Genomic DNA, 18,136 nt, shown 5'->3' on the forward strand with positions numbered 1-18,136 from the left:
GTTTACTGTTCCTTGCAATCAAGTATCGTACACAAGTTAGTAATAGTGACTAATGAAATATTTTGCCAGAGTAAATACAAGTTTTGTTTGATCCGTTATGATACGAGTTTCTCGCAAATGTCGGCTCAAGCCGAATATAATTATTTATTTAACATAACCCAATGTAGTTACTAGGTTGGTGAGAAAGCTCTATCGTATTTAAAAAAAAAAAAATAAAAAAAACCTTTGAAATTGAAAACGTTTGATATGCTCCTCCGCAGTCGATGGATGCCGAATTGCTTTGCAATTACGAAATGATTAGAAGTGCGGTTCTCTCCAAAAAATGTCTTCGCCCAGATCGACGATCTTCTTTTAACCTAAAATTACGGCGACAAAATTTAGCAAAATCATTGTTGATAGACCCGAGCATTTGCAACTTCACTTCATAACGTCTGTCGTAAGCGTTTATACGCAATATATGCGTTGCTTTGTTTAGGGAACTCCTACCATATGCGTCGCAACTAACTGATGAAAGGTATTGAAAGTAGCCCTCTTACATCTCATGAGTGGTACGCCAAATTATAACACCCCCCCATAATGCATTCCACCCGTTTAATTTGACCCGATATATAAAACTACTAATAGGTAGAAAACTTTCCCGCCAACCTATTATAATACATGGGTTATTTAATAAAAATTTTCAAGCACATAAAAAAGCATTATTTCAACTATTGTTTGTGGAGTTTTTGTTTAACAATTTTAAAAATTGAGCCTTTGGAGCACGGTATTTAGATACGATTGTAATCAGCCGCTCTGGGGATATCCCCTATACGTGCGTGCACGCGCTGCTGGTCACGAAAAGGAAGAGAAGGATGGAGAGAGTGATTAGGGTTTGTGAACGTTCATCTTGAAAATGAAGACACCAAATACGATGAGAACGACAAATGCTGGTAGGTTGTTCGAAAGGCGGGCAGCAAGGTTAAGAAAACGACAAATCGCCGTAGTACGCTGTATGGTGTACGGGTAAATCCAGGACGAGTGAGCGAGAACGTTGAGAAAGACGTGTAGTCCTTCTGAAAGACTTAATTGGCGGGCAAAGCAATTTTGTTTCGGTAGGACATGGTCCTGGTTTTAGCTGAACATAAGCACAACACAGCCCACATTACGCCGATGCTTCGGGGTATCGAGAGGTTTGGTCGCCCGTGAGTATCTGAATCTTTCTCTGCATGCGCTTGAGGACCTTTCAGCCAAGTTTGGAGGCTACACATAACCGTATAGCCGGATATAGGTGGCGTAAATTTTACGGATATCCGCTGCAGTGAAGTATTTTTTGCACCTCTTTAAAAAACTTAAGCTATTGACTACGTCTTTCGATATTACAAAGACATTCTCGCCTTATGTTTGTTTTTGGTTGTTCCTTACCTTTTCGCGACAGTTGTGGCGACTTTCACTGAGATCCCAAAAAATCAAGTAATCTCTGTTAGTGGATGAAGGCAATTCAAGCTTGGACGGAGAATTTGAAAAAAGATTGGAGTTACGATGAGGCTAGACGAGCTTATATGCATCGCACTTAGCCTTGTGATATTAGTTGTGAATAATGAAAAAAAACAAACGTTCGTTCGATGATGAAGACAACAAAAGAAAAAAAAAAATTAGAGAATCTATGCTTTTTCTTAGTTAAAACCCGATTAAGCTCTGACATTACCCCTTTCTGTTATATGTCGCATATGTTCACATATACGTTACACATACGTAGAAGATCAGATATGAGATAAAAATATGAAAATTTGTGAAAAACTTTTCACTCGTTTCAAAGCAAGCTATTAATGATGAGTGAACAAGAATTCGATCCAAGCCAAATATAACGTTTTCTCTTATTTTATAATTGTTTTATCTACAACAAATTATAGTTTAATAATATTTATTGAACAACAGCGACTACAATAAAAAAACGCAGTTAATCGCAATTATGCAAATGAGATCATTTACTTAATTTAGTCATTTTAATCGTGTATGTTTCACAGTTTGATGTTATATTGTATACATGTATATATGTATTTTGTTTTTTGTTTTTTTTTTTTTTTTTTTTTTTTTTTTTTTTTAATCATCATTTAATAGTGTATGTATACGTAATGTATGTGACACCATGATACACAACACTATTATATTATTTTGTCATTATTTGTACTAAATCTCTTTAAACACAACACTCGGTATCTCTGGATATATAGTTAATGAACATTAGCAAGTCAATAACTTTAAATAAATACACCAGTGTTATGGACACAAGCAAGTATGCATATGCATACGCAATCTATGAAATAAAGTAATTTTTTTACGCATTTTAATCCAGAAAAAATTAATGACAAAAAGGTTTAAAGGTTCCCAGGCAGGCATAACGATGGGTAGTAACAAGTAAAATGGTTTCTATTTAATTACAATTGCAGCCACAGTTTGCTGTTTTGCTACTATGCAACAAGGATGAAGCTGCCTGCTTCGTTCGTTGTTGCAATAGCAGACAGAGCATTTTGTATGCGTGTATGTATACGCGTAGATACGTGCGAATATTTGTAAATCTATGTATATATATATATATATATATATATATACGTATATATGTTTTCACAATTATCAGGCCTTAACGCGACAACTTGCACGGGGTTAATAGTAATGGGGTCGTGGCTGGACAAGCTTTCGTGCGTGTTCATGTTACAGCGCAAGTGATAATTTTACGCTCAATTATTATTAAATATTTAATACCTGCATATCTATCTCTACATGCATGTTCATGTTCATGTTTATGTTCATGTTCATGTTGCTGCATACATGCATATGTGTATGTGTGCTCATTCGTGTATGTTTGCCTGTGCGTATATATAAGTTAAGCAACCATTTGGTAACACTTTTCTCTATCATGTTCGAAAAAAAAAAAAAAAAAAAAAAAAAAATGAATTTTTTGAACGACAGCATTTTTTCTCTTCACCAAATTCCGTAATTGGCGGATTGCGTTGCACATTGTTTAACAGCATCGCTTTATAAGTGCCCGAGTGCGTGTATATATATGTGCGTGTGTATGCGTATATATATATCTATATATATATATGGCCTATGTGAGCTGCTGGATATTCTTCTATTCATAAGCATATTTATAAGCATTTCAGGTTACATTGTACGCCCTTATAACCGCGTATTTAAGTGTGCGTATCTATATTTGTGTGTAGATTTAGTCTCTAATGAGATTGCAATTATTTTGTAATAAATTTTTATTATTTCAGATTTAAGGTTCATGCTTATATGTGGAGAGTAATGCACGCATATGAACATTTACAATAACTCGATTATACACATAAACGATAAATTTGGATTCATTTTATGTTATTGTTAGCGTTGCTGCTGTTGTTGTTATTGCATGTGCGGTGTGGTCTTATATCATTTAATATTTAATTGTTTTTATGTGCGAAAAAGAGTGGTCCTGAAATGAGTTAATGCTATATAGCTGTGTATCAGTTTGTGAGCCACTCTCTTTTTCCCTCTCTGTCGGTCTCTTTCCCTCTGCCCGTGTGTGTGTGTGTGTGTGTGTGTATGCACGTAAAGCACTTTAATTGTTTGGATAACACATTTTTAATTATGTCATAAAAAACGCAATGGCAGCAGTCTTTATATATGAAAAAAAAAAAAAAATAAATAATAAAAATTGTCGAATTTAATTATAAAGAAATTAAAATCGAGATGCCGGAAAAAAAAGACATTATAAATTAACGCATATGTGGGTGGACATTAAAGCGGCTTCACAAAGATCGAATTAATGAACATTTTTTCCGCATCTAAAGAATATCACTCATATATCGGAAATATCGCATTAATTTAACCGATATTAACGGACATGTGTGCGTACTCACTTAAATAATAATCGTAGTCTAAAAAATAGTGAACCTTCAAGTAGAAAGCTTTATTTATAAAAATGAACTTTTGAAAATGTTTTATATAACAGGTAGGCCAAACCGTGAATAGGCGTACTTCGAATTTACTTTAGTTAACTTTTTTCTTCGTGTTTTTTTTGTCAAAGAATTTTCTTTCTTTGCTTCTCCGATTCAACTAAGTTCGTGTTAAAATATCATGGTAATATTGTTATGGAAATCCCACATCCAGGGAAAAATCAAATGCATATTCGCAGCGCGTTAGGCAGCTGCTGGCCGAGGAAAACGAGTAACAGAAAAGCAGGTTAACGGATTAAAAATGAAGCTATAAAATTAGGTAGTAGTAATATGCTGGTAAAACTGTACATAAATAGAATATTTGTGGAAGGGAGAGTGAGTAGAAAAAGAATTTCAATTTGAGCAGTCGAAAGTATTGCCAAAAATAAATTGTGAATAATCGTCAATTTAAGGAATAGAATTGTATATAAAAGAAGTGTATTTCTCTTGAACAAAATATCCACGATCCAGTGTTACGCAAAATACCTTCTTGTTTACTTTGTTATTTAAATTTTTATGAAAACCATTATATGAGTGACGATGTAAAAAAGATAAGATAATCTAATGCAAATCTGGCATAATAAATTTCAAAATTATATCATTAATCTGAAGCAATTCTCGTTGTAATATTCTAAAAAAAAAAAAAAACTCGATCTCGAACTTTTCCATTGTACACATTTTTACTTTACAACTTTATCTGATCATGTCCTATCTTTACCTGTTATTACGTTATTCTCCTCTTCTACACTACACTAAGTTATAAGGTAAAAAGTTTGTAAGTGATTGACGTCACAAAATGGTTGATTTAAACTATGTAGAATTCGTTCAAAAGCAAAGAGCAAAGAGATTTTCTTCCTTTTTTTTTCTTGCAAACAAGTGAAAACATTATAGTAGGCTACGGCCCATACATTTTCGATTCGTCCTTGAGGCAGAACTCCTCAGTCTGCCAAAGTAAAGAAGATAAAAAAAAAAACGGACAGACGGACAGACAAGCTTAAATCGATTAAGAAGATAATTCTGAATCGATCGACCGAATAAAATATAGGTCTATCTAAACTCTTTCTGGGTGTAGCAAACATCCGCATAAACTTAACTTATCCCTTTTAGCACAAATATTGTAGGGTATTAAAACTATCACTATCACCAGCTACTAACGTAATGAATCTTAATTGAAGGCACAGCTGAATGCTTATTTTATGGTAATACTCATCAAATTGTACAAATTTCATATCGTATAATATCGTAATCCAAACGTACTAAGACTTTCTCGCATAAAAAGCTTGAGATTATCTAAGTCATTTTTTCCTTTGGTTTTTTTTTTTTTTTTTTTTTTAACTGTTAGCAACCTTTTTTTGATAATTACTCACACAAACCGGGAGGTTTGTCTCCACCACTACATACATGCACGAAAAGCAGTGAGAGAAGCTTCACCGTAGATGAACATCGAGAGAGGAAATAGTGTTGGTCTGCGTGTGTTTGATAGACTCGAAAATAGAAACGTTGAGATAGATCAGTGCAAGCGGATTATTCAAAGACGCATAGAGTAATTATATCAATCGCAGTCAAATTTAATGCCGCTGTCTTTAGCAGTTAATGAAGGTAAAGATTGAAAATCAGGACGTGAATCGCGTCGTCAGCGGTCAGACGAAGTTAAATCAGGCAGATAAAGCTCTTTAGGGAAGATATAGATTGAATTTCTGACGAGAGAGGACCGAACATCCAACGCTATGTAAGAAGACGTATCAGCGTAATGCAAAAAATGCGAATTATTTTTTGTTTGACTAGCATCACTACTATTACCATTTAGTTAGCCGTTACTGATACTTGAAACACTTTATGCCATTAATGGACTTATCTGCTTCATCGGCTGTAATATTGTTATACCCTGTGCCACTTGTCCTACACGGGCGTATTAAACTTATGCAGATGTATGCATCCGCCATCGATCGATTGATCGAAGTCACTTTCTGAACCAATCTAAGCTTGGCTGTCCGTCTGTCTATCGTGTATTCTTGTATTCAGCCGGATATTTTAATGAAATTTAGCACACTGATGGTTTTTTTTTTTGTTGACACAAGGCGATACGCTATAGAAAATGTTTCGGATTGAAGCACTTTTTCGGCCACTTCCCATTTTAGGCCTTATTTTGAAAAGTCGTTATACGAATAACTATGTGGTAGTTATTCGTACTCTATAGCATTTGTACATGTTTCTAAAAATAAAAATTTACTTTCTGTTTTGTTGTTACTGCTGTTGCGGCATTTCCTTGCACATATTTCTGGCCAAAAATATCAATTAATGCTCTTTACAGAATGACTCTACAGAATGGATTCGTGCGAAGATAAGCGGAAAAAAAAGTTAGTCTTACTACTTTTTGATCACACAGTATAATGTTTTGTGTTGTTGTGTTCATCTTCAAAGTCATCAATAATATCCACATTCTCGGAAAATATATTTAAAATATATGGTTATTATTCTTAAATCAGTACAAACAAAAGATCTCATTAAAGCAAATGAAGGGCAAATATATTTACTTACATACTTACTTATAAGATTTTAGTTTAAGTTTGAGCAAATCATTTCTGCTCCGACTAAACGGTTATTAAATTTTACCTTACCATTTCATATTATTTGACAAAAATTAAGATTAAATACATTTTGCTTCTTTTTTTTATGCGCATGTTATGGTAAAATATAAAATTTTAACATATTTCTGATATAACACCCAAAAGCTCTTTCTTTACTCATATTTATATAACAATATTTACACTTCAACAATTGCTTAAGGCTTACATTAGTCAAAGTAAATAGAAATGAAAAATATGTAAATTGTAGACAATAAATGTCAAAACCAAACTGAAAAGAAGGAAAAAAGAAGAAAGAACAAAAAAAAAACATAATTCAAGATATAGTGGAAAATACGAGAGAGACGCCCTCATCACCGTTAAGCATTTAGTTTAGTCAAAAAAAAAAAAAAAAAAAAAACAAAGAGAATTTCAAGCAAAAGAAAACTAAATATTTCGTTTCAAGGTGCTTTGGTGTGCAAGCACACACTCCAAAGGAGAAACGCCTTTAATTTTCTTAGATGAAATTTATGTAAATCGTTAAAGGAAATAAATTCTAATGCTTACGCGAATTGTCCTTTATTTCTTTTATTTTTTCCAGAAATATTTAACATAAATTTCCTGGTTTTAACGTGCATAAGGCCAGGTTAAGGTCTTTTATCGATTTATACTTGAAATTGCTTTTAGCCAGCCGGCTTATTAAAATGTCTTCAACGTTTTAGTTAAACTTCCTATCAGCGGTTCTGCGCATCTTCGCATATCAATTATGCTTTAATTGTATTCGTAACACATCTTCCTCATGAAATAGGTTAACTAGACGAAAAGTTTATTCAACTTTTTCAATAATAATTATTCGTTGAGTAAATAACCGAAGCTGACACCTACTATATAGCGCTAGCGCTAAACAGCGCACTTGAAAATAGTAATAAAATCATTTATAATACCGCAAAATAGCAACAAAACGGTTAACAGTTTCTCAACCTAAATCTGAACAAAGAATAAAAAAAAAATAAAAAATATATATATATATATATAGAATCGGAAACGGAAACAGACATTGAGACCAGCAAAGATATAAAAATTTAAATCTACTACATCTATAAAAACATTTGTATTTGATATATTATTATTATTATTATTATTATTATAAATTTAGCCAGAGAATAAATTCTAAGACTAAAGTCTTAAAGCACTAGCATCTAGGGCTATTGGCTTTTTTATTAAAAAACTCTACCGCACTTGAGGTTTGAACCCACGACTATTGAATTGCTAGTCGAGACTCTTGCCTACTCGGCCACTCAGGCGGATGTATTAGATATAAGACGAAGATCCATTGAGACTTCGATAAGTATAATAATATATATATATATATATATAAACAATATCAAATCTGAAAAGTTTCCGGCCTCAACATGAAAATAACTGCAGGTGTCATTGAAAGTTGAGAGATATGTTTACGCGTGCATTAATAACTACTCAGCAAAGTTTCAACCATCTTGGATAGGCAATTGTTGCTTGACAATCGTTTATGAAAATGAAAAAACAAAGCACCGAACTGTAATTATATATTGGTTGTGTCCGCACCATGAACAGAAGTTTGATTTCCTACCTCATACACCCTATTTTAATGTAACGGAGAACGGGGAAAGCATTTAAAGTCGAATTTGGTGTGAGTTTTGGACCCAGTAAAACCCCCTCGCACATTTGCGATGAAAGTCCTGGAACCGTCGTTAAGTGTTAAGGTCATTGTCCTTAATCTGCTGCTAGCACGTTCCGCTCTTCTCAGTTCGGTCATTATGAAGGCATAGGCCTCGTTAGCAACGTTTCAGAGGGACAACAATCTAATAAAACTTTGTGGATTAATTCACTCGCTTATAGTAGCTTCAATTTTCCATCTTTCGCAATGGATACGTGGGCACCGCAGCAAGGCTTGTGGCGCCATTTCCTCTACGCCCGGACACGGAGGGCATAAACCGTCTATGTCGTGGCTGTATCTGTGAAGGTATCATCATGACCGCTAAGGATTTGTGTAAGCATTTGTGACCCATCTTTTCACATCATTTTTGTGCTCTCGTATCGACCGTACTTGTGCAGAAGTGCCCAAGGATACTAATTGTCTTTCAGGAAGCGCTTACCTTTTTCCATCGTTAGATTTGTGCCAAGCTGCTCTCTTGCGTGAAACAATTTTGTTAGTACGCCAGCCGAACGTTCCATCAAGCGACATTGTGCGGAAGCCACAACATACCCTTTGTGCGCGTTGTTCGAATTAGCTTGTTGGCGATTTTGACATAGCTTGACGTACGTAAACTATGCCCCATCTTGCCATCGCATACACTATAACTGATTCTACCGCATTGCCCAAAAGCAACCGTCTCCTTTGACTTGGCGTTCCGATATTCGTCGTTATGCGCGCATGTCCTGCATGTAGAGATGTGGCATCTAGCGGCTACTGGCTGTTCGCAAACGATGGAATCATTGTGCGAAGTGGAGCGCATTTTTACAATCTGCAAATATTATTCCATATAAAAGATGACTGTATGTTGGGGAACTGTTGGACTGATGGTATCACTCTTAGAGGACACTACGTTGATAAAAAAAAAAAAAGGCGAATTTTGCAAAAAAGAAAAAACGTTTTCTTTGCTTACTTAAATTGGAAACTTGTCATGCAATTGTCTATATATAGGTGATACGTTAACTTTTAGCTCTATCTGAAGTTATTTCTCCTCTACAGTCTTCATATGTTTGAGATTGCTTCATATTTACTTCCTAAATGCGCATAAGCACTTGGCCATCAAACCGAATAAATAAATAGATTTCTCATTAATTTATTTGAAATGTTATCAATTCGCGATTAAAGCTTGACTTGAATTTTTTTAATTCATATCGCCGTTTAAATTTAAATCAACATCAAACAAACTGACAAAAAAGCGAAAAAAGGAATAAACGTCTTTTCTACTTGGCCACTGATTTACCTCAATTTTAATTTAGTTAATTGTCAAAGAATGCCAAACTCTGTATGCATAACAAATTAAAAGTTGTATAAATTTTTGTTCCTGTTGTTGTTATTGTTTTTGTAAGCAAATAACCGAAGCGGCCATACAATGATTTACAATGTGTTGTTGTATGACAACAAATTTTAATGGCATTCATATTGATGATGGCTTGTACAAAACAAAAGCGTAAAGCAAAAAAAAAAAAAAACAAAAAATTGCGAATATAAAAACAAAAAAAAAACAGAAATAATAAAAATTTTAAAAACAAAAACCATGCAACGAGCCAACCGTACGCTATATGTGATTGGTGACATTAATTTTGCAAAAATATTTCCACATGAACATATGGTCAGGTTGGCATATGCTCTGCATATATCCTTTGCTTTCCTCCTCCCTTGCTCACCATCTCTCACTCATTTTCTATCTATCATTCTTTCCCTTTTACTCTTCATTCTTCTCCTATTTTCCTCGTGCAATTTCTATAGAATTTTCCTCTGCATATTGCTGATGGCATTTATTTCTCGTTTTATATGAAAATTGAATTTTTACTTTTTTCAATTTTTTTTTTTTTCGTAAAAATGTTAATTCCATTTCCAATCTTTTTTTGTTATTACCGAAGTTGTTGTTGTTGCATATCATTTCAATTATCGTCATTTCAATGTATGTATAGGAAATTTTATTATATTTTTTCAGATATATATATATATATATATATATATATTTTTTTTTTTTTTAATAATAAATTAAGTTAAGCCAGATGCTGAAAAAAAGCAAAACAAGAAAAAAATTAATAATAATAATAATTGTAACACAATAAAAATTATGTTAATTTCTTCGACATTCGCTAGACATTCATTAAATGATTGCTTACGTATTAAACAAATTAAAAGAAAAAATTTCTAAAATTTTCATGGAAACCCCACACAATAAGGTCCCTAATATCGTAACATCCCAAACAGTTGACGTCAAAATAAATATTCTACTTAGCTTTCATGCAACACAGCTTAGACACGAATCTATAATGAAATGCGTTGCCACTGACTTTGAGATCCTTCGCTGACTGTTTTTAAGAGAAACTTGGCCTTGTAATTCAACATTTGAATTTGTCCGATGCCAGCAGTTAACGATTGCAAACGTTACCAATAAAGCAGGTTGATCAGGCCGCTCGCTCGACGTCAACTGAACGGTTCAGTAACATTTCTGACTTTTGTATTGTAGAGAGAAATCTATGCCATGCATTAATCCGGTGAGATGAGAAGGCTTCACACGCAGCCATTGAATATATTGTTACTATTATTATTATTATTATTAACTTAGCCAGAGAATAAATTGTAGAAGTAAAGTCTTAAAGCACTAGCATCTAAAACTAACGACTTTATTGAAAACGCCACCACACTTGACACACGCACTTGAGATATTGAATATAAAGATTAAGTTTTCCTAAAATTTTTGTTACAATTACGTCATCGTTTGTATAACGGAGGAAAAACGGAGAGACAGACGTACCAACCAATGTGCTTCTGCTAAGAAATAATTGATGAGAAGTTCCAGAATTCGAGATAATTGCAAATACACAAGATATGCACGAAAAGATTGCATCAACATCAGAGTTAACATCTACCATATGGGGGCCAAAAAGAATTCGCTATAATCTTACAGTGTACATACTAATTATAGTGTATTCGTAGGAAATTATGTTCAAAAACTGTATTTCTGCTTGACTTTTCTTAAATCCTGATCCCACATTATTCCCCTTCAGCCTGACTGCGTTATCGTCCATTCTGTCCATACACGTTTAGTATAGTAAGCGAAAAATGCTATATATGGATATTTTTTTTTTTTTTTTTTTTTTTTTTAATTTGATTGATTAGTATTTGGCCTGGCAGGCCCACTGCTATTGGTCGTCATTTTTATCTGTTCGTTCGGTTGTAATTTTTGTAATATGTTGTTATCAATTACATTTGCCATTTATTTTACAATTGCGGTGTACAATAAATTAAAGCCATACACGACTTATGTGTGCGTGCGTATATGCCACTGATTTTAGTTTTGATTGCGCCGCAAATTTTATAAAAATTTATTTAATTCGTGCTCCAAAGTGGTTAAAAATTTAATTGAATTTATTGTATAGATTTCGTTGCAAAATGTATAAAATTTTAAAATAAACAAAAAAAAAAATAAATAAATAAACTAAAACGAAATATTATTAATACGAATTTTGCCTGGAAGAAAAAAATATTCAAAAATATCTAAAAATTTTATCTTATGTTCAAGTCAGCGTTGTTTGCATAGCGTGCATGGAATATATTTAGGAAATTAAAAAAAAAAAAAAACAAAAAATAAAACTTTTGCTCGATTTTTTTAATTTTTAAAATAAAAAAAAAATAAAAAACAAACGAATGCAGGATAAAAATTATTTAAACAACATGAAAATCTTCAGCCGGTTCAGTTAAGTTTCTCGGGCTACCCCGCTTGTCGATCGTTAGAATTTTCAATAAGAAAAATATTAAGCATACTTATATGCACATAATCCCGGCATCGGTCTTGAAAAAACAATTGCAAAACCGATAAGGAAAGGCAATCTTGAATTCTTGAACACGTTGTTCCAATCGATTCAAAGATTAAATAAAGAAAAAAAAAGAAACAACTATTGATTTTAGGATATTCAATTGCAAGCTATAGTTGGATTCATTCCCTCAATATAACGATCGTATATCGTGCAATAGCTATTGTCATATCATACCAAGTTTGTGCGAATGTACACGAAACCCAGAAGGATTCGACATAGACCCACTTGTTATGATACCGATCTTAACCGAAACTTAACTGTCCGTCTGTGCGTCTGTCTGTCGGTATGTCTGTCAGATTGAAGTTTTTGAGATATTTCAATAAAATTTGCACACTGACGTGTTTTGACCCACAACGTAATGCTATTGGAAATGATTCGAATCGATCCACTATTTCGATGGCTTCCCCTATAACGCTTTCTTTCGAAAAATTGTTATAAAGGAAAGAAGTGCAATTTTGAAAATTTGTCGACAAACCTCACTATGCAACCGCACTCCGACATCCTGAATCGTTCTGGAAAATTTGGCTCGGCTGGGGTAATTGTTTGAATCCCCCTTTCACATAACCGTTTCTAAGAAAACTGACTGAAAACTCTATATTATAAAAAGATCTAATTTTCAATATTTCGTGGTGAAAATTCGTTTATAAAGTAGTTTAACAAAGAAATGAACTTTACCGAATTTGGACCACGTTGGTCTGTTTTTTGAGTAGGGCCGCTTACAAGGATTCTCAGGAAATGTAAATTCTTATGGGTCAAAAAACCCTAGTCGTTAGGGTTTAGTTTTTTTCTGAAAAATAATAAAATTTTTTTAGAAGAAAATTAAGCTTGCAAAGTTCGGCAACCCATCATGGGACGCGTTGGACATCGTTAACTATGCGAACTTTCATGAGAAGTCCTTTCATGAGAAGTCCTACCGTTGCGTGAAAGTAAATTGTAATTTTTGGTATGTTATTACCCAAACGAGATGAACTGGTGTAGACTATCTAAATAGTCCGTCCTGCCCGACTATAATGTTTTTATTTGATTTTGATCTAAATGTTCCCGTGCATTAAGCAAAAACCCGCCTTTAGTGTATAACAACTTTTATAAATATAAATTATGCTTAACATACATACATACAACATTTTTATAATATAATTTTATTTAGAAATTGAAATAAAATTGAAAGCAATTTTTTCATTGCCGAAACTTTTACAAAATCTGGTCTGTCTTCGTATTCCATGCGACCTTATCAAAGTTTGTTGTCAACATATCTTTTGACAATTTAAGGCTAAGTTCAGCATTATTGTCATTCAATTGACGAAATAACAAATTTATGACTATGTTTCATGCACATACTCAATAGCACCAAAAAAAAAAATAACGATGACAATAGCAATAACAACATTAAAAAACATCTATCTACAGTCTATTATACATACATTCATTCATCAATGTCATGATAAATACGCAAATTTAACGATATTGAGAGATCTTCGCTGACAAAATCAGACTATAACAGCAACAAAATATGGAAATTTTTAGAAAAGTTTTTATTTATCTTTTTATTATTATGATATTTCCATTTGAATTTTTTTATTTTTTTATTTTTTTTTTATGTTTTATTTGGCCATTAAAACTTGAGACAAGCGAAGAATTTATTATTAATTTTATATAATTTTCGACACTTTAAAATTTAAATGCTTTCTTCTTTTTACTGACGCTTGTCATTGTTGTTTTAAATCGATTTTATTTCTATTCTAATATCACTCATAATTTTTATTTTTTGATTTTTTTTTATGATTATTTAACAAAAACAAAAGAGACAAGCTTTCCATACCACTGCCTATATGAATGATTTTTTATTACAATTTCAATTTAATGCTTCAGTGGGGCTAGACAATCAAAGAATAAAAACGAAAAAAAACGTAAAAAATAAAACTGAGCAAGAAAATCATAAACATGTCTTGTTGCACCATCGTCAACATTATCTATGTCAGCTTTCTAAAAGTTGTGTTATATCATTTTCACTTATATACGCACACGTATCGATTTATCTATGACAAGCATTTATATAAGACATAGCGTATTGTAAACTGAAATTTTTAATTACATTTACTGTGATTGTATTTGTGTCTTTAATCACAGCTTACTTGCGTCCAACGTATACAACGATGTGCATTGGTTAATGATCCCTGGCTTCTTATACTTATCAGCAATAGATGAGATTGCATGCGTTTTAATTATCCACTTGTAAGACTTATACATTTTTAATCAGTCGATTAGTAAGATTCTTAATCGCCTTGATTATGTCCACCTTACCGTCTCGTTCGGCGGTCTCTCATCCGATGATAATAATTGCACGTCTTCTTACTTCACTTCCAAACGCAGTATACTTTGCACTTTTTGCACTTCCTTAGCTTATTTAGTTTAAGATAATTGTCACGTGTGTACATCAACTTGAATATTCTTTTAAAACTTTTGAAGGTGCATCCTGTTGGAAGGCTAGTCGATGGCATTGTGTATAGAAATCCACTGGCTAAACCAGTAAGAAGTTTATATTCGGTCATAACCGAATCTATTATCATGGCCATGATTGTTGTTCTATAAAAGGATAAAAAAGATTCGAAAGAATTGGGTGTGGCTGATTTTTTCTATCCTCAAAGTATAGATGAAAATTTCGATGGCGTATGTATTGCATGTTATGAGTGACCAGAAAATAACGCGGAAATCAAAGGTGTTCACAGTTTTTGTTGTCCAAGCATATGGGCATTCATTTTACTTTGAAGTTTTAGAGTAATCCGCAAACGTGATAATGAAATTAATATATCTCCGTTTTAATATGGTCGATAAAATAAGATAAGTGAGATAATCGTGATAAGTATAAGCGTTTTATTAAATGCGGATTTCGCCCACATTTTAATAAGAAAGCGATATATGTAATTGCTATTATTTTCCATTACGAAGGATAAACAGATGTGAAAAAAAAGATCAAATGCTTAAGAAGAAAATTATGTAGTATGTGTGTATAATGGTAATTGAATTAAATTTTATTAAATCAAAACAAATTAATTTAAATTTGAATAAATGAGGTAAAAATGGATAAGTTTATCATATATCTAATTTAAAATGTTCGCATCTCTCATAAAAATCATTTATAATCACTTACTCTAAAGGACACGTAATCATTTCTAATAACTGCGTGCATGCATATCTCTCTCAATGTATTGTCAATTCATGAATTGTATGAAACAATTTTGTGATATATTTACACTGTCTTGGCGGTTCATATATAAACGAATTAATTCCGGTGAGTTTCTTTACATGTTTGCATGCATAGATGATTGTGTGCGTTCTTAATTTTGTTCACGCATCAGTAGAACATCAATTACATGGATATCAGATTCCACATGCAAAACATCATTTCTCAGTGAGAAATTATCACTGATTACGGTGTTTAACGTTACAAAAGATATTGATGATGATGATGATGATGATGATAATGACGGTGACGGTAACGGTAACGATGCCGATGCCGATGCCGATACCGATAAAGATGAAGATGAGAGCAATGACGACGGCGATGACGATGACAATGTTAACAATGATGATGTGGCAATGCTAACTCAAACGACATACGCACGCCTTCAGTTTAGATGTATCTTAAAAGAGCCAATAATGACACCAATGTGCCAGACAATCATCATTAGATGAATAACACAAATACCGTCGATACGTTATTGTTTAAACAGAGACACATTGCGACACGTTTGATGATAGTACTTTGATAGGTTTTTATAGTGAATTTATAAATTTTTTGATTGAGTTGTCTGCAATTTAGGAAACTCAGAATATCAATCAGAACGTGCATAATCTTGAAAAACCATAGAATTTATTTTATACGCACGTAAATTAAAGCCACCGCACACACACTCCTACGAGTATATGCATGCGTGCAAGTTTTAATCCTTTTTGGTATGCAAAACGTCTTCTATGCAGTGGCTGACTGCATTCTATTTAAGCCTGGCTATAAGGTAAATACGATGTGTTGTCTTTTGTATTTTGCTCTTTCCCGTTGCTGTTAGTTGCCTATGCATATATATATATATATATATATATATATATACATATAGATATTTACGTGCATATGTTCGTATTCGTGCATGTGCGTCAGGTGTCTGCTCATCTGTGAAATCGTATGTTTATTCATTGGTGACAAGCTGTCTGGCTGCTTGAAAAATTGATGACGGCAATGATTCAACTTATTGCTGCTACTTCTACTGCCTTTTCTGCCTATCAACACACTGTAAAATTGCAACAACAAAAACGAAACTTTCACTAACGAGGCACGTTTAATTTTGGAAAAAAAAAAAAATCTAGAGAAAAAGAAAAAAACTATAGCAGACTATAAAGTTGTTTTTCTTACGCGCGCGTTATTTGTCTTTTCAAACTATTTATTTGAATTTAATTTACGAGTTTTGTTTAATTAATCACGCTAAAGATCTTATCTTAGTGGCAACAAAAAAAAAAAAAAAAAAAAATGAGATAAAATTACTTTAGAATTCCTTTGATACGGTTCAAAAACCATGAAAAATTTGCAAAACGTACATGTATTACAAAAAATAAGAAAATAAATTCCCGCTTCATGAAGAATTTTTATGATTTCACAAATCATGATCGCGATCGTTAAGTAAAATAGTTTCGAATAAACTTGATAAAGTTGATAACTCTTACTCTCCCGCCTTAACTTCGCTTTTCACACCTTTTTATTTAATTACAACTTTTTATGACATAAATTAATTTAAAATTCTATAAATGTTGCTGTGCTTATCTAAGATGCTTTACGTTTTCGGCTAAGACATTTTTCTCACGTCTCCTAACTTAAGATTAATAAAATTTTTTCTTTTAAATGAACAAAAAAGTTTTCAAATTTTACGTGCAATTATGCCGAATTGATTTCGCTCAGCGAATCCACCACCAGGTTCCATATAGGAAAGCGTAGGAACAACCTTGCGTGCGGTCAAAGTTCTTATCTACCATTCAAAAATCTTTGATGAGATTCAAATTGACCTAAAGATCTAGCCGAACAAACGTACATTGTCTATTGCTCGCTTTAGTCGATGAAAATGTTACGTTCTTGCGTTTAACATAACTGACTTCAATCTACTGCAGCCTCGTCTGCAGGATTTCCGACTTACGGCGGATTCTTTTACTTGAGATCATATGTGAGACCTAATTAACTCTAACCGCAAGCTTTTTCTCTCTGATACCATGAGCATGAGAAACCCGCGAAGCAAAAATTCGTGCTTCGACCTGATAGCAAGAACACCCATTTCCAGAATCTCAAGATGGTTGTGGCTGGCCTGAATAAGGCGAAGGAGGGAAAGTTGCTTTGGAACGAGTTGCAGAAATTTCAAATGGTACTCACTCTTACCAAAGGAAAAGACACGTCCACGTAACTTGTTTCCATGCAGCATTCACGGACTAACTACCCCCAAGGCGAAGAGCGGCAATTTATCATCGTGTTTGCCCCGGCGCTTTGCAAGGTTAAGTCTTCACGGCAAAAGACCACACTGAACAACCTGCGCTTATTGCATTGTATTGTATGGTATTCATGGATTCTTGTCTCTTCAAGAACAAAGAGTAGCAATCTTAGCTTCAAATACAATATTGCTCTGCAATAGCATTATTCACGTTCGTATAATTCTGAACACAAATCCCCTCGAATTCGTCTAATGTAATGTATTTATGCATTATTTGTCTGGGGTGTTCCCGAATGATGCCTACAAAGAGACGTATCATGGAAATCTGCTTGGCTTGTGACAGCGATTTAAGGTCAACAAGGCACATTGACATCTGTTTGGTGAATTGTGCATAAAAACCGAAAACAAATTTTACTTTTCAATGTACGTCAACTGCGATGTTCCACTGATCCGCAAGGTAAACAATAATTGGAAAGAATATCGTTTACCATATCACCACGAAATTATATATAGATCGCTAGTACAATATATTCCTGAATAAGTTCCGTGATTATAAAGAAAGAAAGAGAAGAAAAAACACTTTTGCTAAATTCGA

Source organism: Glossina fuscipes, unplaced genomic scaffold (genome assembly GCF_014805625.2).
Source record: "Glossina fuscipes isolate IAEA_lab_2018 unplaced genomic scaffold, Yale_Gfus_2 1, whole genome shotgun sequence".
Classification (NCBI taxonomy): Eukaryota; Metazoa; Arthropoda; class Insecta; order Diptera; family Glossinidae; genus Glossina; species Glossina fuscipes.